The sequence below is a fragment of the Leopardus geoffroyi genome, chromosome D1, assembly GCF_018350155.1.
Source record: "Leopardus geoffroyi isolate Oge1 chromosome D1, O.geoffroyi_Oge1_pat1.0, whole genome shotgun sequence".
NCBI lineage: Eukaryota > Metazoa > Chordata > Mammalia > Carnivora > Felidae > Leopardus > Leopardus geoffroyi.
This window is the reverse complement of record NC_059329.1, coordinates 92,426,164-92,451,720: the sequence shown is the minus strand read 5'-3', so window position 1 is coordinate 92,451,720 and position 25,557 is coordinate 92,426,164. Positions and strand designations below refer to the sequence as shown.

The 25,557-nt window shown below is 36.0% G+C and overlaps 1 pseudogene; it reads right to left on the bottom strand.

The window, feature by feature from the left end:
• LOC123600490 overlaps positions 1–25,557 on the bottom strand; it is a 134,281-nt pseudogene that overhangs the window by 98,036 nt on the left and 10,688 nt on the right.

The window sequence follows — 25,557 nt, the reverse complement described above, 5'->3', positions numbered from 1 at the left end:
ACAAACTACAAGATCATGACCTGAGCCGAAGTTGGACACTTAACCCACTGAGCCACCCAGGTGCCCCTCTCTTTGTGTCTCTCTCTCTCTCTCTCTCTAAGTATCTTACTGTACTCACTCTTCTTGTGATGATGTGGGATGATGCATTAGGCTGATATTGATCTTCTGATGATTTGTTAGAAGGAGGATCACCACTAGGGACCACAATTAGCCTCTGGTGACTACAACTGGAAAGCAAAACCAAGGTTAAGGAGGGGATTACTGTTTATCAAAAAGAGACAATAGGAGCTCCCAGAGGGGTGGGTTGGGGCTCAGTTTTTAAATGTTGGACCCTTGGTTTCCACCCAAGTCATGGTCTCACAGTTCTTGAGATTAAGCCCTGCTTCAGGCTCAGCATCTTGAGATTCTCTCTCTCCCTCTCTCTGCCCCTCCCCTGCTCATTCGCATGTGTATTTTTTTTCTCTCTCTCTCTCTCTCAAAATAAATAAATTTAAAAAGAGAGAGAGAGAGAGATTAAAGAGGATTCTCTGCAGAGAATTAGAGACAGGGTATTTAATTGTCTTAAATTCTGTATCATTTTAGTGAAGCCTGTGATATCACATTCCTTATTTGAATACTGCTTTTGCCACCAATTAAGGTGGTGAGAGCAGCAGCAATTCCTAATCTTTCCTTTTGACTTAACCACTTCTTTTTCATTGGGAGGTCATTGGGAGAAACAATTACCTCACATATTCATATTGACAAATATGTAAATGTCCATTATGAAGGACAGTTCTCCCAAGTCTGTAGAAATTGGTAGAATATGCTCAAATAGGGTCTAGATCTACATATATACATATCATTAGGAAAATTTGTATTAGTTGGAAACTCTTACAGTGATCCTCAGAGACCCCTGCTTCCTGGTGTCTACATACATTTGTAATACCCTTCCCTTGCCTGTACTTACTTAGTCATATCTGATAAATAGACAAAGGAAGAAGTGATTGGATGTCTCTGCTGATATTCAGTTATAAAAAGATAATGGCTTTCTTCTTGAACACTCTGTCTCTCTTTGATTGTTCTGGGGAAGCTAACTGTCATGTCACGAGGCAGCCCTGTGTAGAGGTCCACATGAATGAGTTTGGAAGCAGATCTTCTGAAGACTGCCAGTAGTCTAATGGGAAAGTTGGAGACAGACCCTTCAGCCCCGGTTGTGGCTTCAGATGACTGTACCTCAGCCAACAGCTTGATTGCAACCACAGCAGAAAGCTTGAGTCACAGACACTCAGAAACTCGCACCCAGATACTTAACCACAGAAACTATGAGTTTTTGATTTTTTTTTTTAATTTTAAGCCACTAAATATGGGAGTAATTTGTTATACAAAAAATTGATAACTAATACAGATTTTGGTTCCAGGAGACAGATGTCATTATAATAAATATCTGAAAAAGTAAGAATAACTTTGGAACCAGGAAGTAGAAAGATGTGAAAAGGATTGCAGTTAACTTGGTAGGCAAAGCTAAAATTTCATTAAGTAGATTTATAGTAGAAATGTGCACTTTGAGGATGCTGAATCTAAGGCTCAAAAGCAAGCAAAGAATAGGCGATTGTTATATAAAGACAGAAATGTAGCAACAATATTGCCTGCAGTTATGTGGAAAGTAGAGAGTATACCCAAAGGGGGTGATTTAACTAAGGAGACTTCTAAGCAAAGTATTAAAGGTGCTACAACTGTTTCTTTTAGCTGCTATAGTAAAACACAAGAAAAAAAAATAGATAAATGGAAATAAGGACTGTTAAACAAGAAGGAGCCAAGATTTGATGGTTTTATAAATCCTCAACCTTTCCAGATGGCCAGCGATACTAAAATTAAGAAATAGCTTTTAAGCAGACATAAAATCCACTCTACTGCCAGGAAAACTTGGTCAAAAGATGAATCCAAGGGTATTACTGTAAATGTTTTATAATACTTCTGAAAGATCAAAGGTCATGTCTCTGTATATTCAGTCACACAACAGGCCCTTTGAAAAGATTAAAGGTGTGCCTCCAGGATCCTCTTGTCAAACAATTGAGAAGTAGAAAGCTTAAGGACTCTTAAGGGCTCTCCCAGGATGAACCTCAAATAGATCCGTGCTTCTCTCCCAAGGATTTATGGGTATGACTTTGCCTAATGCAGAAACATCACCTGCTTTGACTAATGAGCATAGAGGTGATACTGATTGAGAAGAGGCCTTTTGACCACACGATCCCATGGCAGAATTGAGGATGAGAAAGTTGCTGAGCTGCAAATATGTGTTACTTTGAAAAAGAAAAGCTAATTCTGAGGTTAAAAAAAAAAAAAAAAAAAAAACAAGACCAAGGAAGGGAAAGTGAAGAGCCATGAGGTATTCTCAGTCATTAATAATTAATCAAGAACGTTCCTGTAATCGCCAAACTCGATTTCAGAACTGCTATGGACCAATGCCCCATTTTATCTCACTATTAACATGTCTTTTTATTTTCTATATTCTGATACTTTGACTTCTGGGGGCCTACTGAGTCTAGAGGATTGCCCCTCAGGGTTAGCCATTTCCTAGAGATAATAAACAACTTGCCTCTGAATCCACTTTTCAAATGCGAGGCAACTAATCCAGAACTCATTCACCGAACACTTAGATTATAGGGCTCTTACACTCTGGGCTGCTATTCCTTTGAGCTAATCACCCCAGGGTCAGTTACCATACAACTAGGGTCAGCCCATACAACTCAGAACCTGCTAAAATTCTTCAAACAAGCCACTGAGCCTACATACCCTACCCCACTTCTTTCTTCCCACAGAAACCACAATAAAGGCTTTAGCCCACCAATTTTTTTGTCCTGTCTGCCTTTGACTTACTCCAGTGCTTCCTGATAAAGTGTGCTGTGCCTCTTGTTTCTAGGGAACTGTGAGCATAAACTTTTCTCTTCATGACACTCATTTCCATGTCTGAGTGTCTTACCTACCTGATGAAAATGAGACCTAAAACAGTTCCCTTTTACCCCTTTGGAACAGGAGTATCCACAGAGGTTTTCCTATGCTATCTGGCTACTGGAGATTAGGTGCTTATGAAGTAAATAATTATGTATTTATTATCCCATATCTACAATTAAAGCGAGGTCACATATGAGGAACTGTACTTAAAGAACCATAGCTAAGGAGTCTCATCCATACCTATACCTGATTTGGAAGATGACATTATAGGTTTTCAACTGTAATACTAAGAGACTACGGGGAACTTGGGAGGAGGTGAGTGTATGTTCGCTGTGTGCTGGACATGAATTATTGAAGGCAAGAGGGCACGCTGCAGTCTATAATTAATCTTCAGTGATCTCCACCACCTTGTATTTATGTGCATATGTAATTCCCTCCTCTTTAATGTAGGTTGGACTTTCTTCTACTGAGTAGAATATGGGAGATGTGATGGTATGCTACTTCTGAGGCTAGGCTATAAAAAGACTGTGACGTCCTTGTTGGCCACTCTAATCTTGCTCTTTTCTGGATGACTAGCTCTGCAGGAAACTAGCTGCCATGTTGTGAGATAGCCCATGGAAACATGAAGTTAATGAGTTTGGAAGCAGATCTTCTGATATTTGCCAACAAACATGTGAGGGAGCCTGGAAGCATATTTTTATCTCCAGTTAAGTCCTGAGATGATTAATGTCCCAGCCAACAAATTGACCATAATTTAATGAGAGAATTAAGTAAGAAACACTCAGTAAGGAGCAACTGGATTCCAAACGCACAGAAAACTGTGAGATAATAAAAACTTATTGTTTTAAGCCAATAAATGTTGGGGTATTGCTTTTTCATGGGGCCATAGATAACAAGTACACATTTCTACTTTACTCCTTTTCCTGGTTTTGTGCAAAAGTACAGACACTTAATCTGAAAAATGTGTTTAGGAGATAAGAGGAAGTACTCAGAAACTTCTTAATGAGGACTAAGTAATTTACTTATAGGTAACTGAATTAGGAGTTGCATTCTACTAATTTTCTTTTGGATTAGAAATAATGTATCCTCAGTTAAGTTTTCTGCAATTGAAAGCTTTATTTCTTTCATAAATTTGAAATATACAACTAAAAATTTGAAAAATCCTAAAACAATTTTAGTTTTAGTTAAAAAACTAAAAGTTGCTGACTTAAGCCTATTTTGATTTATAACAAAACATAACTCTTACCCTTTTCTTTGTACACATTGGTAGTATGTTTTAGTTTTTGTATGCTATAGAAGTTCCATGAGGAAAAGGGATGGTGACTGTCTTGTACTCCAGCTCATTGTCACTTTGTAGGACATTGTTCAGCACATACAGAGTGATAAATAAATGTCTTTAAATTACTTTCTACACCTGTTATTGTTATTGTTTATTAGTAAGATTAGTTAATAAAGGAATATGTAGGAAGACAGGTGATAAAATTCTGACACTGAGAACTTTTTCTCAATAACTTAGTAAGAATTAGTAGAGGTAGCTCATAATTTCAGATTAAAATCCCACCACATGTTACCCATATGGAACTATAACCAAAACAAACAAAAATCCATCACTGATGACTTTATGAAATATTTGTGGGTTTATGAACCAAATATTCTTCTTCTTTAGGTAAATGTTATAACTCTTGTGCACAGACATGCACATAGAACATCTTTTAAAATCTTAAATCATATTACATTAAGTATACCTATTATGCAAATATAAGAAAATAAACATTTCTTTTATTAAGAAAAGTATACAGGTTGACTTAATATTGTTGTGGTTTTTCATATAAATAGATTTCAACAGAGAATAATCACATTATCTGTGGGAATTCAAGTCAGAAGATTTAAAACTACCATTTTTCATGCCTGGCTATACTAAAGAATTTCAAAGACAAGGGACAAAAGAGATCACTGAGAACTGAGAGTTTGCACTATATGCCAGAGAAATATTTTATAATTGCCTTCCTTCTCTCATATTGAGAATGAAGGATGATTTATATATAATGTAGCCTCTACCAAAGGTAGAAGTCATGGTTCAAAGGCTTCTACTCATTATGAAAGTTACATCATGAATGTTTCCTTTCCTATGAACCATGTTTTGACCATGTTTGTTAATCCAGAATTCTCTCTTCTCTGCTCAAATAGCAAGTGTATATGACTTCATTATCTTTTTCTGTTTGAACAGCTTTATTTTGTTTTGTTTATTGGTCTGTCTCCTTTTCTAGATTATAAGTAGCTGAGGACAAGAATTGAGTTCAACAAAAGCTTCTAGATTCCTGCCTAGATATATTGACCAGTATTCTGTGAAATGTTCGCTGAACTTGCCCTTTGAGAAATACATTAAGCACCAGAGGGCTTTTTTTCATCCATAAAATTAGAAGTTTGTTCCAGATGGTTCAGAGAGCACTGCTGTTTCCTATAATCTGACAATAAACTCATTATATTGTTCTTGTGATTTGATGAATTCACAATAGAAAATGTAAACTACTGTTTTAAAAGAAAATATTCAATAGGACATTTATTTTACTACATTAAGGAGATGGACTCCATTTCTTGGTATTTGACTACTTACAGCATTGAGCCTTACCCTTCTCTCTTATTCTGTTCCACATCTAGGCAAGCTGGGAAGAAAGACTCTAGCATTGGCAAGAGATGCAATTTGGAAGTACCTGCCTATGTGAGAATCCTCAAAACATCTCCACACCTAAACACAATAACAGCACCAAGCCAGTCACCTGCACCTGCTGTTTCCAGTCAGTTTTGGAACGTCTTTGGAAACCTGCCTTGTTCTCCCTAGAAACCCTCAATTATGTTAAGTAATAAACTTTTTAATATTGTCTTGGTATGTGTGTGGTGTTATTGGGCTTGGCATCAAAACCAAATTTCAAGGGGGCTAGTGGAAAGAGAATCAAATTAATACTTTAGCTTTCTGATTATGCTTAGGTTAAAAACATTTTTAATGTTAAACTTAAAATCTGTGAAAGCAGTAATAAAATCTTTGACCGTAGAAAAATTTAGTGGATTCCCAACTTATAACTGCAATTTGAGTCCCAGTATTAATTAAGAACATGAAGGTTATTGGCTCATACATTTTAGCACATTGAATGCTATGGTTCTACTCATTAAGTCCCCCTTATGCAATATTATTGAAATTACTGACTCCACATAATCAGAAACCAAACTGTGTTTTCTGTTATAGATTCAGCTAGTATGTTCTATTTCATGCCTAGTTCAAAACCTCTTGGCCAGTTTGTCTTCATCTCCAAAGGGAGTTACTACATTTTCACCTGTCTACTTATGGGTACCTCAGCAGGCTTGTTCAGTCTTTGTAGTCAAGACCTTGACTGCATACAACTTTCTCCACGAGCATAGGTGTGACATTACATTGGTGATATTCTCCTCTGAAAAGAAAGGTGTCTTTACTCACCTGGCACTACTCATTCAGGACATATGCATACTGATGAGGAGCTCAAAAATAGGAATAAGCTCTTGCCCCACACATCATGCAAGACCCTTACAGTTAATGCCTGCTAATTACTTGATAACTTGAGGGCTGCTCCACCCTTGGCACTGCCAAAGAACACCCATTGACTTGGCCAACACTACAACTTTTTTAAAGAATCTCTCTGATTTGGAGGGCAACATATTCCTCATTTGCAAATCTGACTAAAGCCTACTTGCACGGTGACTTGCAAATTGGCCCACTTTGAATGGGTCTTCCCCCAACAAGAGTCTCCAGAAATCCAAACTACAATACAACAGGCACTGCATTAACAGCCCATGCTTTAACAATAACATGTCATGTCTCTTGGAATCTCTGGACCATCCATGACATCCATAAGTTGGCCATGGATTTCTGATGCAAGAAATTGCCCTCTTCAGCCCTGTGCTGTATACATCATTAAAGCAGCAATTGTTAACCACAAAACTAGGTTCTCCTAAAAACAGAGACTGTCACAAGCCCTGAGCCTGTAATATTCTGTACTCAGCTGCTTATTGCCTTGCTTGGGTCATGAAAGAAGCACCCAACAGACTCGGTAAGATGACAAAGACCTTCTTGCTACAGGATGGATCCAAATATAGGCCCTTTGGTATATACCACTTGCAGGAGGGGGAGGCCTCTCCTGTCCTTATTCTCTTGTCAGATGCTGTGGTCTTGTAGAAGTTTAGCCCTCTTCCAAACTCATTGATTACCTTAAGATTAAGTGAGTCAACAAAGGTGGAGTTCATATATTATTTTATGGAAGGCATTGTCACCAATGGGCAATTGCTGCTTTTCATTCTTTAACAATTAGTCTCAATATCTGAACCAAATTTTGGGTAAGGGTTCATCCTGCTTTTCAGCATGATTCCAACATAAACATTTGTGTTTAAATCCCTCCATTTTATTTCCCTGTTGTTAAAGAATTTCATGTATTTTTATTAGTATTTTAAAAAAATCTATAACTAGCAGATAGTATCTCTTTATAATGCTATACATTTTAGCATTTACGTGCAATCACTTTTGACTTGTTTCATTTTTTGCCCCCTTGGAAAACATTGCACATCATTTGTGGCGCTTTAAGTGCCTATGAATGTGGGCTTGCTTGTTTATTTTAAGAATTTTTAAAAATATTTATTTATTTTTGAAAGACAGAGCACCAGCAGGGGAGGGGCAGAAAGAGAGAGAGAGAGAGAGAGAGAGTCTGAAGCAGGTTCCAGGCTCTGAGCTGTCAGCCTAGAGCCTGATATGGGGCTTAAACTCACAAACTGTGAGATCATGAACTAAGCTGAAGTGGGATGCTTAAACAACTGAGCCACTCAGGTGCCCCTGTTTGTTTTTTTTCATTTGAGAGAGAGAGAGAGAGAAAGAGGGAGGGAAGGAGAAAGAGAAAATCTTAAACAGTCTTCATGTTCAGCATGGAGCCTGATGTGGGGCTCAATCTCACAGCTGTGAGATCATGACTGAAGCCAAAATTAAGAGTTGGCCACTCAACCAACTGAGGACCTAGGCACCCTTAATGTGGTTTTTAAAATAAGAAATACAATAAGATATTACCACATACCCATTAGAGTGGCTAAAATACAGAAAACTAAGAATACCAAATGCTGACAAGTATGTGGAGCAGCAGGGACTCTTATTCCTTGCTGGTGGGAATGCAAAATGGTTCAGCCACTTTGGAAAACAGTACGTATTCTTACTGTATGATCCAGGAATCCTACACCTTGGTATTTCTCCAAAGGAGTTGAAAACATGTCCACACAAAAATCTGCACATGGATATTCATAGCAGCTTTATGTCTAATTGCCTAATTGGAAGCAACCAAGATATCCTCGTAGGTGAAGTGATAAATAAATTGTGGTATATCCAAGACAACAGAATATTATGCACCACTAAAAAGAAATGAACAATCAAGCCATGAAAAGACATGGAGTAACTTTGAATGAATATTACTAAGTGAAAGAATATAATCATAAAAGGTATTATTTTTGCCAGTCACATTTCTTAGCATGATATGCTGAAGAAATTTAAATTTTATTTAAAAAAAGAAAATATTGGGGCACCTGGGTGGCTCAGTCAGTTAAGCAACTGACTTTTTTTTTTTAATATATGAAATTTATTGTCAAATTGGTTTCCATACAACACCCAGTGCTCATCCCAAAAGGTGCCCTCCTCAATACCCATCACCCACCCTCCCCTCCCTCCCACCCCCCATCAACCCTCAGTTTGTTCTCAGTTTTTAAGAGTCTCTTATGCTTTGGCTCTCTCCCACTCTAACCTTTTTTTTTTTCCTTCCCCTCCCCCATGGGTTTCTGTTAAGTTTCTCAGGATCCACATAAGAGTGAAACCATATGGTATCTGTCTTTTTCTGTATGGCTTATTTCACTTAGCATCACACTCTCCAGTTCCATCCACGTTGCTACAAAAGGCCATATTTCATTTTTTCTCATTGCCACGTAGTATTCCATTGTGTATATAAACCACAATTTCTTTATCCATTCATCAGTTGATGGACATTTAGGCTCTTTCCATAATTTGGCTATTGTGGAGAGTGCTGCTATGAACATTGGGGTACAAGTGCCCCTATGCATCAGTACTCCTGTATCCCTTGGATAAATTCCTAGCAGTGCTATTGCTGGGTCATAGGGTAAGTCTATTTTTAATTTTCTGAGGAACCTCCACACTGCTTTCCAGAGCGGCTGCACCAATTAAGCAACTGACTCTTGATTGCATCTCAGGTCACAAGCCCATGGTGAGTTCAAGCCCCGTATTGGGCTCTTCACTAACAACACAGAGCCAGCTTGGGATTCTCTCTCTCCCTCTCTCACTGCGCCTCCTCCACTCTCTCTCAAAATAAATAAAGATAAACTTAAAAGTATTAAGTTTTGTATATTTCAAAATAGTTTCAAACCTACAAAAAGTTGCAAGAATAATAAAATAATTATTTGCCCTGAACTATTTGAATGTAAGTTGCCAATATGCCACATATAGTGTCAAGAATATCTCCTATATAATGATATTGTACCATTGATATAAAGTGGAAACCAAAGTGATATCAGATAATTCAAAGAATTATTTCAAATTTACCCATTCTTTCAATAATCTCCATTACAGCAAAATAATCTATTCAAAATGTGTCACATTTAGATGTCATATCCTTTTTATCTATTCCAATCTGGCATACCTTAATCTTCCTTGATTTTCAGGAGTTAATTTTTAAAACTATAGACTAGTTATTTTGTAAAACAGCCATCAATTTAGTTTGTCTAATGTTTCCCCATGATGAGATTCAGGTTAGTATCATTTTATGTTGCCATGTGGCATATGATTTTGATTTGTCCCAAATTCCATTTATTTTTTTGCCTATTAGATGTTAGTACTTGAATAAGAAACCTTTTAGTGTTTCTTCTCAGAAAAAGTACTTTTTTCACTATTATAATTAATAAGTATTTTCTGGGGAGGTCTTTTATGATTATGTCAATATCTAATATCTTATCAAACTTCTATCCTCTTATTTTAGCATCCATTGACGATACTTGGCTGAATTATTACTTTGATAGCTGTCAAATTTTGATTATAAATCAATCATTCTTTTCACTTTTATTAGATGGCATTTTACCCTAAGGAAAAACTCTTTTCTCCATGTTTTATCATTTATTCATTTATGTATTTTTACCAGCATGGACACATGAATTCCTATTTTATTCAGTGCTTCATAATCAGTTACTATTATTATTTAATGGTATTTTAGATTGTCTCCATTTTGGCCAGGGAATAACTCTTCACCTATACCCATCATTCTTCCAGCATTTCCTTCCTCTCTGGCATGATGCAGTTATTCAAGGATCATTTTGTATATATATTTTTTTCAACGTTTATTTATTTTTGGGACAGAGAGAGACAGAGCATGAACGGGGGAGGCGCAGAGAGAGAGGGAGACACAGACTCGGAAACAGGCTCCAGGCTCTGAGCCATCAGCCCAGAGCCCGACGCGGGGCTCGAACTCACGGACCGCGAGATCGTGACCTGGCTGAAGTCGGACGCTTAACCGACTGCGCCACCCAGGCGCCCCAATTGTATATATATTTTTTATAACAGCCCTGTAATTTGCCATGTCTTCAAATAGTTTCATTACTTTCAGTGGAGAAACAAAATTTAGAAACTGAGATCTGGGGGATAGGGTTGCTCACAGCTACTGAGGTGTTGCTGCTCTAAGACTCTCTCAGTAAACATGCATCACACACATGCATCTGAATTAATTTTAATGTCTATTTATACGGCAACCTTTGAGCTACACTGATAACTTCCTATTTCAATCTCCCATATAGGATTTGCTGTAGTTTTCCCCCTTCACGTATTTGCAAATTCATCCCATGGCAGCCAGAAAATCAGCTTCTATTATCCTTAGCATATTTACTTATTTAGTTAATCTCCCTATATGTGAACCATCTGCCATCTCTGTGATCTTCTGACCATGTACCGTTCCCTTCACCACAGGTGAGCCCTCTAGACCCACTGAATTCCAGCATCTCATACTCTTGCACACAACGACTCATTGTGCTGGGTTGCAGCTGCCACTACGACCCACCCAAATATGTGTGCCCCAGCTCTGATGGAACTGAAATTCTGTGCCAGCCAGCTATCACTGTCCCCATGCACAGTACCTACCTCACCCCACCTCAGCTATGGCACATATAACAGGCCACGCCCACCACTATTCCACACTTTCATGGATGCCTTCCTAACCTGACTCCCCTTCCTAAGACTCCTCCCCTGCAACCTCTTTGGGCTTCAGCATGTTGTGCAGAGCCCCTGCTTGCCCCCTTCCTTACAACCCCCTCACTTTGCTGGGGCTCTGACTCTTCACACCAGGCATTTGCTTCATTCAATGTCTCCTACACTGGGACGTACCTCACCCTATTTGAGTTTAATTTCTATTCATTTGAGCCTACATCAGAGTTTGGGCTATCGTAATGAGTCAAGCTGAAATCTCTCTCTCTAGCCTTCAATTTCCTTAGTTTTGTAAAGTAGATACCCTTGAAATTTTATCTCTGATAATTTGAATTCCTAAATCTCCTTCTAGAACATTCAGAACTTTATTAGGTAAAAAAAAAATTAAATAGGAGGAAAAAAGCTAACAGAAAAGGAAGTCTTTTAATATTATTTTCAAATTACTTTTTAAAGTATGTCATAACTTCTCAGCTTATGTGTAGTCCCCAGGCATTGTTAATGGCCATGAATGCTAATTAACACTGAACTGCTTACTACAATGTTTTTCTAGCAGGCCGCCTCAAAATGTCCCATTATCGTGATTAAATATTTATTGAACTTGAAGTGTGTCCTCAACACTGTAAAAAGGTACAGGAAAAGTTTCTACTTCAAAGACATTCTTGTGCTCCAAGTACATCAAGGCAAGATTATGTACCCAAGACTTTTTTTACCCAAATTATGCTACACTCTATCTTGTATTTATTTATGACTTTTCTTATTAAATCAATAACTATAAATTTAAAACAGTGTCTATTGGAAAAATCTTTCTTGAGAGAAACTTGACAATGTCTACCAATTACATAAAATCTACCCATACCCTTTGACCTTTATAGAAATCCACTTTAATACTTTTAAAAGTTCAATCATTAGAGGTACAATGTCTATATTTAGGATTTTCAACAACCGTACAACTGTTTGAGTTGGATTATCCCTTGTTGTGGTGTCTCTCATACTTCACCGGATGTCCAGCAGCAGCAACTTTGGTTTCTAACCTCTAGATTCTAATATAATCATCCACCAATCCCCAACATTTGCACAAGCAACAATGTCTCCAGCCATGTCAGATGTTCCCTGGCAAGGCAAAATCCCCCAACCCAGACTGCAAATCACTCCCTTACATATATAAAAATAGAGAATGATTTGGGACATAATAGTACATTCATTTTATAGAAACCTGTGAGTAACAGAAATCACAAACAACTCTGTGGGACAGGAAAATAAAGTAAGTGAATGGAAATCACAGCTGGGGACTGCGATAAACTAAGAGCTCATGACATGTGCTCCAACTAGAAGGACCTGCCATCCCTACGTTATTACTGCTGAGTATTCTAAGACTCAAATTCAGATCCAGTGTTGCTAATTCCCTATTTCAAGGAAAAAAACCACACACATCTGAAACTCTTATTTTTTAAATATTGAGAATTAATTTATTTTTTAAAATACTCTGCTAACCAATCTTCTTAGAAAAATTCAGATTTTGGTTTGCACCCTCTGTTGCACTGTTAATTGATAAAAATAAATATAAAATTACACAGAAATTTATAAATTTTATCTGATTATGTTAAATATATAAACACTAGAAGGATATCAAGCTGTTTATCATGTTTTCCCATGGGTGCTTATAAATTTTATACAGGAGTATTAATTGCTAACATATTTCTTATATTGATAATTGAGCTTTTATGACAATTTCATGGAGAGAACACACAAATGTTAGTTCAGATGACAGAGAATTTGGGGGTTTAGGAAGCACAGATAAGCCAAAAAGAGGAATCCCTCAGTTTCCACAAGAGCCTAAACTTTGCTGGCACCAGAGTTTTGTTTTATTTTGTTTTGGTTTTTTATCATCTGACCGTTGAAAGCCACGAAATGGTAGAAATAGGAAGTATCACCTACTGAAGGAAACTGTGTCACATACTGAAGGAAACTGAACAGGGATATAACAGCTTCCCACTGCTCATTTCTCTATTATGCCAAATGTAAGCCAAGATGTCACCTGAGTCTGTGTGTCCCAGAGTTTGAAAGAAGAAAATGATGCCAAGGATGATGAAGCTCCAACAGGAAACTTGAGAACCAGCCCATATTACACGTCCGAAAACATAACACAGATCAGAGCCGTAACCACAACTATAGTACATTCAGCTTGTGCTAAAATTTTAACTTCCCCGGAAATGGAGCTAGAATGGAGAAGGAGAAAAATCACCCAGAAGAATCAATACTCAAGAAGATGGAGGCAAAAATACTCATGTAGAACTCAAGACAAAATAAAAGATCTGAGTAGCCTGGGGAGAATACTATCCACAAAGACATGTGCTCCTTTACATGGGGTTTTTTATCATCCTAAAGGAGCCCATATGATTCACAGATCAGGTCCCTCCTTCATGAAGGTCCCACTCATGACGTGATTCAGGCAGCAAATATTGAAAAGAAAAGATAATGTTTTTGTTGACATACAAGTCAGACAGTGTTGTAGGATTTGAATGGCCCATCTATTTTAATATGAAACTATAACTGTTTTAATTTTTTTGTTTTCTTTGTTGAAGTAGTAATAGTCTCAGGTCAAGTTTTTCCTTAATTTGGAAGGAAAACAATCTGTAATATTTGTATTAATGGGCTATTGAGATCTGTTGAAGAATAAGAGTGAAGAAGGTGGGGTAAAAAAAGAGACCTGAAAGAAGGGAGAGAAAAGGGTCTTCCAACTTGAAGAGGACAATTAATGATTTGAAGCATCAGAAGTGAAGACAGAATAGGTTGCATAGCAAGACCGGTTAGCTGGCTGCCTTTCAATGGTAGGTGAGCCTCCTGGAAAAATGGCTGGTCTCAATAAGGACAAGAAGCAGCCGTATAAAAAATTATTTTGTTCAATTAGTTCAGAGAACCAACACCAAATGGCTGACCTAAATTGACCCTTCCTATGGGACACTAAGGTAACTTGTGTGGACAGATTACAACGTGCCAGAATCACTCCCGTTTCATTTTATGAAAGGTCTCCAAAACTATAGTGCAACCCAGGGGGAGAGGTTAAGTTTTTAGTCAGTGTGCTGAGTTGTGAAGGTAGTCATTACTTTAAAATACATAAAGAGATGGCATATTTCCTGTCCAAGTTTGTATATTGCTACTTACTTGCCTACTCTGTGACTCATCGCACACTTCTATGTGTTTCACATTTTCTAGTATGGGCATGTATTGTATTTCAGGATCTAAAAATGTATTTCTAAGAGAAAAATCCAAATGTGTGCAAATTGCATGTGATGCTCTGATTTTTTTTTGTTTGTTTTTAATTAAAACAATCTAGTACTGATGAGAATTTAAGAATGCCAACATGTAGGCAAAATTGATGATACTGAAGCCAATGTCTATTTTCTCATTGATCCATGGCGGTCTGTAGACCTCACAGAAAATAAAACAGTGGCTAATAAATCCTGGTTTGAAATAGAGAAGGTTTAAAATAATGAAAAAATCTATTTGTCATTTTATAATATACAGACTGTCTCACTTAATTGTATTTTGTTCTATAGTTTTGACACAGGCATTACTTTTCCCTTGGCATTAGTATTAGTGGATTATTCTGCAAGAAATCCCCTTTGAGGGACTATCAAGTACGGCAAGTTTGAGAGGCTAACATTTGGCAAACAGCACAAACAGGAGATATTTCAAATAAAAATGAAAAACAAGAAAGAAATGCACGATGCCTTTATTTATATGGAAAACAAATGCTTTAATAGCAAACATTACAGAGTTTATGATTTACATCCTGTGTTTAGAAAGCATTCGGCTCCTCTTTCCTGTATCTAGTAAGGGCACCTGAGATCTGTCCTGCACTGCTTAAAAATAAGACAAAGAATCCCTGACCACCTTCCACTATTTCTACATGTACCTTGTTCTAAATAGATTTGAAATAGTTGCCTATTTCTGAATCGCTCCCACCACCTCCTTCCCAGTTCCAACTAGCGATTGGTTAAAATAGGTTCCGTTAAGACCTACAGTAAATATGGCTCAGTGTACATACTTTGGGATTAGAAATGAAATATAGTACTTCTTGTTACAAATATACACAGAGACATGGTCTTTACATATAGCCACTCATAGATAACTGTGTACAGCATGTTTCTGTGTCAAATACCACATGAGCAATTATTTCAATTCCTATTTCTGGCTTACACACCATTCCCGTATCACCCTTCCCTACCTACACATGTAGAAAGAAATATTTCTCTATATTTTTCAGACAAACTTGGTAGGAAAACCCCACAAGATTCATATTTGTCTACATTATCTTCATTCAGCCTACACTTTTGTATTAAAGGCCAACTTTATGCCAGTCCCCACTGCTCTGAAAGCATTAACATAAAGAACTGTCATCAGCTAATAACACTACAACATAAATTAGTTTTATTCATTTAACAAACATGTATTGTTAGATTGCTATTTGGATGCTGGTACAAACCCAACTGACATTGACTTTGCCTTGGAAACATGCACGGTCATGTGGGGGTAGGGTCAGTTGTATAAATCAGTAACTATGATGAAAATTACATAATACGCATTTATACAAAGAGTCACAGAGAGTAAACTCTGCAAAGGAGAGTCAAAGGGGAAATTCTATTAAACCTTCCTTCTCTACCCACTAGCATAATGTGTTATGGAATTTCATATGGATGGTGACGTCCTCTAGGATGATGATGTCCTAACTAGATTGAAAGAGCTAAGTGAATAAGACAGGAGTCCAGCCCTATTTCTCTAAAACTGATGAAATCACACTAAAATCTCATAGTGATTAGCATGATTTACTTTTCCTCAAGTGTAATGGGGGCATAGGAAAATACATTTTTATGGTGTGTTCAGTGAGATGGCACTCCTCTTTTTGTATTAGTCTTATCAGAGCTGCCATTTGTCTGTATGACCCCATTTAGAGTTCCTCGGTGTGACCCTACTTGTCCATTCTCCATATTGAGCAATGGAAAATTACGTGCTGACCATAACCACACTTCCAGTTGCCAACTGTCCTGTATACTCCTTTCCTGCTGAACCAGTGAGAACACTGAGAGAGTGACAGTATGCATGGGCACAGGAGGGCAGTGTAATAGTCAATGATAAATCATTCTGTGATCTTAATGGTGTTTGGGTCTGGAGAAAAACACATAGTTCTTAACTATTGCCTATAATTATTTCTTGCAGTGGACATCTCCTAGTGATGAACAAAAGGTTACCTAGAATGCGCCACCACCAGATTTTCCTGGTTGTTTCATCTCTAGACTTAGATTTCAGCTGAAATATTACTTTCACTCCCAGGCTTTCCTTAACCTTCCATCAAAAGTGGTCCTTCTAAATGCCAATTCTTCTTTTTTAATTTGAGTATCATTGACACACAATATTACATTAGTTTCAGGTATACAGCATAGTGATTCAACAACTCTATATGTTACCCTTGTTCATCACAAGTATAGTTGCCATATATCACATACAATGCTATTACAATGCCATTGACTATATTCCCTATGCTGTAACTTTTATTCTCATGACTAATTCATACCATAACCCGAAGCCTGTATCTCCCACTCCTCTTCACCCATTTTGCTCATCCCCACCCTTCCCTCTGGCCACCATCAGTTTGTTCTCTGTACTTATATGTCTGATTCTGCTTTTTGTTTGTTTGTTTGTTTATTCATTTGTTTGGTTTTTTAGATGTCTCATATATGTGAAATGCTAATCATCCCTTGTCATATTACTTTATGTTATTTTTTTCATAACATTTATTACCTGAACTTTTAGGAATATTGTACAGAATACCAACTATGCATTGAGAATATGGAATAAAATATGACTTGGCATGTAATATTAGTGAAATATTTGTGTTAAATTGATATTGAACAGAACCTGCCTTAGTCCAGGCAAACTTGTCTCAATTCAACTAGAGTGATACATATTTATTTATTATATATATTGAGGGTACATGTCAGATTTTTCACCTCAAAAGTGAATAATGCTAATTAAATAAGTTGGAAAACTAATGCCTTGGACCTTAGCAACAGACACTCTGAGGTTTGGTAATATTAATTGTATTCAATTTTTTTTTCTGTGATTTTTATAACTTTTTTTTTCTGGTACAAACTTTATGTCTCTTAAAAGAAATCTGTATTTGTGCTCAGAGCTCTGTAGGTCAGAAGTCTAGTGGACTTAACTGGGTTCAATGTCTAGAGTCTCAGGCTCAAATCAAGATGTTGGCCATATTGACTTCTGACCTGGAAGCTCTGGGGAAAATCTGATCCTCAGTGTATTCTTGATGTTGGAAGAATTCAGTTCCTTACAGTTATAGGACTGAGATCTCCATTTAATTCATAACTATTGGCCAGTGGCTGCTCTCAACTCCTAGAGACCACCCACATTCTTTCTTACATGACTCCCAACGTCTCTAACCAGCAATGGCATATTGAATCCTCATGCACTGAATCTCCAACTTCTTATTCTGCTTCTACCTGTCAGAGAAAACTTTCTGCTTTCTTTTTTTCTCTCTCTCTTTTTTTAAGTTTTTATTTACATTTCAGTTAACTGACATACAGTGTAATATTATTTTCAGGTGTACAATATACTTATTCCACACTTCCACAAAAACACCCTGTGCTCTTCCCAATAAGTGCACTCCTTAATCCCCATCACCTATTACACCCATCTCCCACCCACCTCCCTTCTAATAACCATCAGCTTGTTCTTTAAAGTTAATAGTCTGTTTCTTGGTTTGCCTCTGTCTTTCTTGTCCTCCTTTGCTCATTTGTTTTGTTTCTTAAGTTCCACATATGAATGAAATTATACGGTCTTTGTCTTTGACTTATTTTGCTTAACAGAATGATTGCTCTCTAGCTCCATCCATGTAATTACAAATGGCAAGATTTCAATTTTTTATGGCTAATATTCCACATGAGTGTGTGTGTGTGTGTGTGTGTGTGTGTAAAATATGTTTTTTTGTCTGAGATCTGCGGTTAGGGTTATGTCCAGAGTCAGGATTAGGGTTAAGATTAGGGCCAGGGTGAGAGTATGTGCCTGGTATCCTGCAGTTCAGAGACCCCTCCACAGGGTTAGGTTCAGGGTTATGGTTAGAAGAAAAACCCCTGCTTTCTCAAAGACCGGTGATTAGACAAAGATCACTTGGATAATCTGTTAAGTGTGTCATACCACATAATCTAATAATACAAATAAAATCCATCATATTTGTGTGACATGGACCCAGGGGACAAGGAATTTGGGAGCTATTTTTGAATTCTATCTACCATGTAGGCTAACACAGGCCATGGAGTCAACAAAGCAGAGGCTGCAAAACATAAATTTTGAAAATAGTTCTAAATTTTGAAACTATTCTAACATATCTTCATGGGGAATATCAAGATTTTATTGGACTTACCGGTACTTATTTGTGTGTGTGTGTGTGTGTGTGTGTGTGTGTGTGTATCTATGTGTGTTGTTGGTTTGCTTTGCTTTTGTTTTGGTAGGTTTGGACTTTGCTTTGGTTGTTTGCTTATTTTTTAAATTACATATGGAGGCCACAAATAATACTGTAATTTCTGAGACTGTTGAAGGGTCAGTAAGTAAGCTATTTATTCACAACATTACAGAATATATATTATGTATCATATTCTTTCTTTTTTCACTTATGCACAAAATTAAATAAAGTTGTTGATAGGCTCTGCTCTAGAAGGCACATGCTGTAAGGTCAAAATATTGAATATACTATAAAATTGATAAGTTATAGAGTTTATAGATGTTGAAAAGCATTTAAAATGCTTCCAACTCCCTATGGAAGAATGATTTCAATTTCTTCCAATGTCCTATACTCTAAAGAATTTAGAAACATTTGCCAAATGTATTAAGCAATAACAATTCACCAGCCATGACTTTAGAGTAGACTGATTTGATTTTTTTTTCATTCTAAGTTAAAAGCAGACACTGATAGGGAATTTGCCTAAATTAAAATACCTATAAATACCTCTTGTAGGTTATGCAACATGATTTAATTTTACTTATTTTTCTAATAATAACCTAACACCAGGTACCAAAGACTTGGATGAAAACACCCATAAATTATCATTTGTGTATAGAACAAGATAGAATGAGACTAAACATGATATCCTAAAATTTATGTTTATTCATAAACAGAGTCACAAAATAGATGCAGGAGGTTGCACCTGTTCAAGGCACATACTCTCTCAGATTGCAATTAACTGAGTTTCATCATCTCCTCTAGATGAGATTTCTGCTGTGGGATGGAGCTAATTAAGTGCATTCTATGAAAATAATTAGTGTTTGTGGAATATATAAATGGAACTGCTGCAGTTGGTGTACATGAAGATATTATATGGGGATTATTGCATAGTCCTTCAGATTTCAGACATTACCAAGAGTGACAAGAATAAAACATTCACAGGCATGCATGCAAAAATCTCTCTATGTAGGCACAATATTATCAAATTATCCAAGTTGATTAAAGCTTCACTTGCAAAGTAAAGGTGCAATATTCAAGTGACTTCATGTTTCTACAAGTAAAATTGAAAATAAAATAGCTTTTTCCCAAGTTGCCTGCAATGTCAAGTAAAAGTGGTTTGCAAATTAAATTAACTAGAAAATTGCCTCTGTTTTTCAGCAGATGCAATCTTATTGTCCTCCTTGAATGATTATAAAATAAAAAATGGTCTTATTACTATCTCCTACTTTATGGTACTTCAACCAGTAGGAAACTGGATTAGTTCCTGATAGATAAAATGGTTGTAATTGGTCAATGGGAAATTTCTGAGTGGAACCAAATACAGAATTTCTGATAAATATATAATAATACTCCCTTGAAGCTAACAGTCAAACAACTTACTTCCAAAGTACTTTAATAGTATATGTCAATCTTATTGTAACTTACAGAAGATGAAATTATTAATTTGGGCAAATTATAGAAAATCAAATTCAAAGAAATGAGACCTAACTTAATGGAAGCTGTACTAACATAGAATCTCTTTTTTAGACACTATTCTTTAGACACTTCTTCTTTAGACATTATTCTTTCCATAGTTGGATAGCTACATTTGGTACAAGTCATGTTTGCAAATTTAACCGGTAGGAATAAACCTCGTCTCTCTTCCACATGATAGAGTTTCAAGAGTTTGAAGATGGCTAACATATATTTGTTTAAACAAAACTTATCACAATATTTTATGTATTTCTTATGTAACATAGTTGCTGGATATTTCACCTTAATTGCTTATCTCTCACTCCACACTATCTTGCAACTGCTTCTCTTAGAACATGGAACCAACATTACTAAAACTTATCCTCCTGAGCATTGTATCCTGGAATCCGGATGGATGCTGTCTATTAATACCAGAAAATTATATGAATTTTCAAGGTCATAGTGAAGATGTTTATTTGGTCAATATATAAGATAAAGGGTACTTTGTTTTAGCTTGACTTCCTGGTCTTTTATGAATCCATTTTATTCTACTAGGAATTTCATGTCAGAGTATAAACTCTCTATTTTCCTAACTGCATAATTAACATTCAACAAGGCATCTAATCAAAGCATCCCTTTCTCATTAGTACAGTCCTGACAGTTTCATCATCAAGTGGCAAGTGTTCCAGCAAATTGTGTTGATATCCTATCAGATATGTCAAGAACTTGATCTTCCTTTCCATTAAGTCAGATTAGGGACAGGAACCAATTTCCATTATGAAAATGTGACTGAAAACAAGGAGGCTTTTCCAACAAAATCTTCTAATAGAAAATGGATTAAACTCACACTCTCCTTTATATATGTTCTGCATGAGCCAAGTATTTTGAAATACTAATTGAATAATTTAGTATTGATAAACTGGTGTGAAAACTGAAGGAAAAAAGTCCTTAAAATCAATTAGCTATTTGATTACAGTTAAGCTTTGAAATATTGCAAAGAAAAACAAATTGAATCTTGGAATTTATCCATGACTATGAGTGGTATAATTGTTTTAGTAGTTATGGCTATTTTAGGATGGATTTTATTTACTTTTCCATTTGTTAAATTCCATTTATTCCATTTGCTCCATGATTACATAATTTTGTATTTATTTGTCTCTGTTTTTTATCATAAATATATAAAACTAATAATATGCCATCTCAATCATTAACCAATACAGTTGTACTTTTAATTATATTTATATTGATATGAATACCTATTTTAATTGATTATAGTTATATTTAAATACCTTCATAAGAGATTTCATAATGATTTTCTTTTTGGCTGACTGTAACTTTTGATTCTACATCTTTACTGATGATTAACTTTCAAAATTTTGCCTGATCTTCAATCCTGTTTCTAACATTCGCACTGTATAGAAACTCGCTTCATACCATAGAGATATGACTCTCTTCAAAGAGTATATAAATAATAACTTTGGGAAAAAAAGTGTTCACTTGCATCTATATTTCTGTCCATTAAAATATTTTACAGTAATAATATTCCTATTGTAGAAAGCATCTAAAAATCAATAGACCAAGACGGAGCCCAAGAGAATGTAACTAAGATACCCCAAATTAAGGGGGACTTCATTTAGTTCAGGTTCTAAAAAGTTCATAAAGCTATGTTTTCTGATAATTTTATTTAGAACAATGAATGCAAATGGAAATAAGATCATTAAAAATGTAAGAGTCTGGGGAGCTCCTGACCTTTAGAGAGGTCAGTGGCAGTCACATGGATTAGCTTACCATTGGATAATGTGCCAGGAGAGATCTTGAAAAGTTCAGGTACAATATTATACTAGTGTAGAATTTCGGAATTTACCTTAAAAGGTTAAGAATGGCTGTTGCAAACACTTTGAGTATGAATTTGGCATGTGCTCTATGAGTTACTTGACACAGAGTCTTTCCCCTTTTCAACTTTCTAGTTCCAACTTCTAAGCAGTGGCTTTATACTTTTTCAAGATTTTATAACAATTTTCAAAAATATGGTGAATAAAAGGATAGTAGAATAATGTACCCACATTTCCACCGTCTAGATTCAACAATATTGCATATCTTGCTATAATTTTGTTCCGTGTATGTATATGCACACGTATGTGTGTGCGTGTGTGTATGTGTGTATTTTGCTGAGCCACTTCAAAGTAAGTTGTGGACACAGCACTTCTTTCTTAAACACTTCAGCATATGTCTTTGAAAAATAAGAATGCTATTTCACATACATAAAATAATGTTATCGCAATGAAGAATGATAGCAATAATTCTCTAATGACCTCTATAGTGGAATTGAAATACTTAAATATTACAGATTATATCTAAGTGTCTTTTTAAAATCTTTTTTTTTTCCCACCATTCCCCAATCAAGATGCTCAAAATTATTTTTTTGGTTTCTTATTTTAGAACAGTTCCTACTTTTAAAATTGACATTGACTTATATCAGGTACCGTATTATTCTTGTAGAACGTCCCATATTTTGTAATGGTCACATTGGTTTTAAAGGTGCTGACTCTTTCCTTTTCTTCTGTATTTCCTCTAAACTGAAGCCTAGATCTAAACTTACATTCTAATTTTAATGTGTCTAGACCTCAGTGTGTGCATGAATCAATTCATCAGTCAGTCAAAGTGCTTGAGAAATTAATGAACACAAAACATACAGCATACTTTTAGGCCAAAAAAAATGATAGATGTGTTAATGAGATTTTGAAATACCCTATTAAGCTTAATAAAAGCAAATCAAATTTAAAATTTTACTTTCTGTTTACCATTAAATTGGGTTTTATATGTAGCTCTCTTTCCCATAATAATTGCATATTTAATTTAAAAATTTTTAATGTTTATTTATGTTTGACACACAGCAAGAGCAGTGGAGGGGCAGAGAGAGAGGGAGACACAGAATCCAAAGCAGGCTCCAGGCTTCCAGCTGTCAGCAGAGCCCGATGTGGGGCTCCAACTCAGGAACCACAAGATTTTGACCTGAGCTGAAGTCAGACGCTTAACTGACTGAGCCACCCAGGTGCCCCTGCATATTTAATTAAAAAAAAATCTCTAAATTACATACATCAGTTTTCCATATATGATAAATGTGGTAATTGTTTCATCATTTTATTTTTTCTATTCTCTACTTTATATTATTGTGTCCTGGCTTATTTTGGTATTTTCACTAATAGTAAATCCTATAATGATACAAACTGTAGCAAAGTGATCCCTCTATTACCTGCTCCATAACATTTTTATTTACATAGACATATGAGATTTTTCAAAATATCACCTATTAAGACAGTGTCCTGATAAATTAATCATTCTATATGATTTCTAGACATGTTATTAACTATCTTTGAGATATGAAAAGCAACCATATACATGAACAATTACTGTATAAATGTTGCCAATCATGGAAAAATCAAAATTAGCAAACAATAGGGTAATTGCCTCATGATGAGAATATAGACAAAAACTCAAAATGCTAGTGAAAAGAACACATAAATGCGTTACCCAGATGGAATATAAGGAAGCCCCTTTTCCTAGGATCATAGGGTCTGTTAAAAAAAAACATTATGGATAAAATAAGTTGATTTTATTCTCATCTGTTTCTTTCCATTCCAGAAAGTATTTTGTAGAAAACCCATTACTATAAAGCAAGCATAGAGCTCTTCATTGTTTTTTAAAACAGTAATCACCCAAGAAACACAAGGTACCGAAGTAAATTGACAAAGTTCAATTATATGGACAACTTTTCAACATTATAATAAAGAAAAAATAACATGACATATGGGACCATGAGACCTATGCCATTCTCCCAACTTCAGAAAAAAAGTTATTTTCCTTACCTGATGGCATGATCAAACATAAACACTCAATCTGTGAAATGCACACTAACATAGCTTATATTTTGCATTTGTTTATTTTGAAAATGATATTCATTTGCATTTTTCTCATTATTTTTAAAAGGGATTTACAACATCTTTCTATCACCAATAGGAATATCCTGGAGAAAACAGAAGCTAATGAACCACTATATGGTCTGCTGTTCTACGCTCACTGCACTCCTTGACAATTTGGATGAGTTTTCCGTGGACTAGCATATATCTACCATTTCAATTTCTGGCTTTGGGGCGCCTGGGTGGCTCAGTCACTTAAGCATCCAACTTCAGCTCAGGTCATGATCTCGTGGCTTGTGAGTTCAAGCCCGGGGTCAGGCTTTGTGCTGACAGCTCAGAGCCTGGAGCCTACATCTGATTCTGTGTCCCTCTCTCTCTGTTTCTCCCCTGTTCACTCTCTCTCTCTCTCTCTCTCTCTCTCAAAAATTAATAAACATTAAGACTTTTTTTAATTTCCTGCTTCAAGAAAGCACATTTGTTCTTCTAAAAGTAACACTCAGTCCCTGCTCCTTAACAGTGGCCTTGTTTAGACAAAATATGAATTCAATACTTCCTAGAAAATAAAGTTAAGAGAAATGAGGATTGCTCCTTTTAATTGTCCAAATATCTAAGATTGTATAGATAATGTCGGTGTATCATTTTAAAGAGTGATTCAATAATTTATCTAAGAGCCATTGGTTCTATGTGAAGTTGGTAAATTGAGATAAAAATATCAATGTCATGTTTACTGCCCAAAGAGAGAAACCTTCTTGTACCTGAATTCACAAAAACGTGGATGTTCTCACAAAAAGGTCAGAAGATGTATTCGTTATGGTAACTCAGACACATCCAAAAATCTCTGTAGATTTAATACAGTAGGAGTTTATCTCCCCTTTACACAACCCCCAGATGTTGGTATATGCCAGATGTTCCACATTATTCAAGAATCCAGGTACCTTCATAATGGGGCTCTTCTAGGCAGCAATGTAAAGGGACAGAGAGGGTGAAAGGAAGCTTATCTAATTCTTAATTATGCCAGTTCAGGAAACACACACATGTTAACTCCTAATGTTTGGGGGACAAATTGGTTCAAAGCCATCCCTTAAGTGTACTAAATGTAGCCTCAGCTTGGGTAGATGTTCTCAGAAACATGTGTTTGAAAAAAATGAGGAAACATGAATCTTTGATTGACAGGTACTAGTCTGCTGCAGGTGAAAATTTGAAGAAATTCATAAAATGTCAATCTACTGAAATAAGAGTCTCCCCAGGATCACCACCATGAAGCCAACACTCATTCCTGAAAATATGCTCACCTTCATGCCTTATCAATTTCCCATGTCTAGTTTTCTGCTTACATTCTATTGACAAAAATTTCATGGGAACAACTTTAATTTATTCGGTAAATGTGTCATTATTATTAATTAATGAAGATTTATTGGCATGCTTCTTATGTGCCAGGTATTGTACATTAAAATTCATATATGTTATTTCATTAAATCTTCACAATAACC